Raw genomic sequence first — 1,481 nt, forward strand, 5'->3', positions numbered from 1 at the left:
CCGCCACCGGTCCTTCAACTCTGCTCTGGAAACGCTCCCATGTCCCGGGGACCCCTCATGGGCCATGTCCTTTCCGTGCCTTTTCTGGGTGGCTGCCCCATGCCCCGGCATGAAAGGGCCCTGGGCCACGGAGAGCAGGGTGGTCCGCAGGGCTGCCCAATGCCGGCCAATTCTCACGAGATTTCTGCCCAAACTGATCCCAGTTTGGGCAGAATGCTCGTGAGAACTGGCCGGAAAACGTCCAGTGAACTCGCTTCGGGTGTGGCACGTCTGTACAGCCGCCCCCATGGGCCTGGCCTGGCTTTTCGAGCAATTGCGCCCGAACACTGCCAGGAAGCCCTACGCGGGGCAGGCTGCGGCGAGGCCGATGCCTCCTGCTCCTTGGCCTCTGAGGGTCCCCTCCTTGGAACTGTCCCATGGGGCCAGGGATGCCCTGAGACTCGGGCTCGAAATTTCACCTGCTTCCCAGCCTTCCGCTTCCGCTGTCCCTCCGTACCACCATCTGGGGAAACCTGAGTCCCCCGGCTACTCCTCCCCTTTCCACCCCGGCGCCAACGGTGCATTTCGGTACTTCGGACAAGCCTAAGAGCGAGAGAAACCTCCATGCCCCAACTGAGGAGAGCCCCATCCTTGGGCGCCCCATCCGACCAAAAAGATGGAGGCGCACGCCCTGCCGGCACTCGTTCTTCAACTCTGCTCCGGGACCGGTCCCCTGCACCAGAGCCCTGCGTGGGCCACATTGTTTCCGCACCTTTTGGGGCTGCTGTCCCATGCCCCGGGCGAGAAAGGGCCCTGGGTCACGGAGAACAGGGCTGTCCCCAGGGCTTCCCAACGCCGGCCAATTCTCACGAGCGTTCTTCCCAAACCGATTCCGGGTGGACAGAACGCTCGAGAGAATTGGCTAGAAAACGTCCAGCTAATCCGCTTCAGGTGTCACACGTCTGCACGGCCGCCCCACTGGGCCTGGCCCGGATTTTCGAGCAATTGCCCCCTGAACACCGCCAGGAAGCCCTACGTGGGACAGGCTGCAGTGAGGCCGACGCCTCTGGCTCCACAGCCTGCGGAAAACACCCGGAGAACTCGCTTTGGGCGCCGCTCCTCTGCAGGGCCGCCCCCCCCCCTCCGGCCTGGGCGGCATCACAAGCGCTCGAGCACGAACCTCGCCAGGAAGCCCTCGCGAGGCAGGCTGCCGGGAGGCCGACGCCTCCTGCTCTTTGTCATGCGGGGGTCCCCTCCTTGGCACTGTCCCATGGGTCCAGGGCTGCCCCGAGACTCAGGCTCGAAATTTCGCCTGCTTTCAAGCCTTCCGCTTCCAGGGTCCTGTCCTTCCGTGCCTCCATCTGAGGAAACCTGAGTCCCGCGACCATGCCTCCCCCTCCAACCCGATACCAACGGTGCACTTCGCCTTTCGGACAAGCCTCGGAGTGAGAGAAACTTGCATGACCCAACTGAGGACAGCCCATCCTTGGGCGTCCTGTTAG

The sequence above is a fragment of the Mustela putorius genome, unplaced genomic scaffold (assembly GCF_011764305.1).
Source record: "Mustela putorius furo isolate JIRA1106 unplaced genomic scaffold, ASM1176430v1.1 tig00001665_pilon_pilon_pilon, whole genome shotgun sequence".
Classification (NCBI taxonomy): domain Eukaryota; kingdom Metazoa; phylum Chordata; class Mammalia; order Carnivora; family Mustelidae; genus Mustela; species Mustela putorius.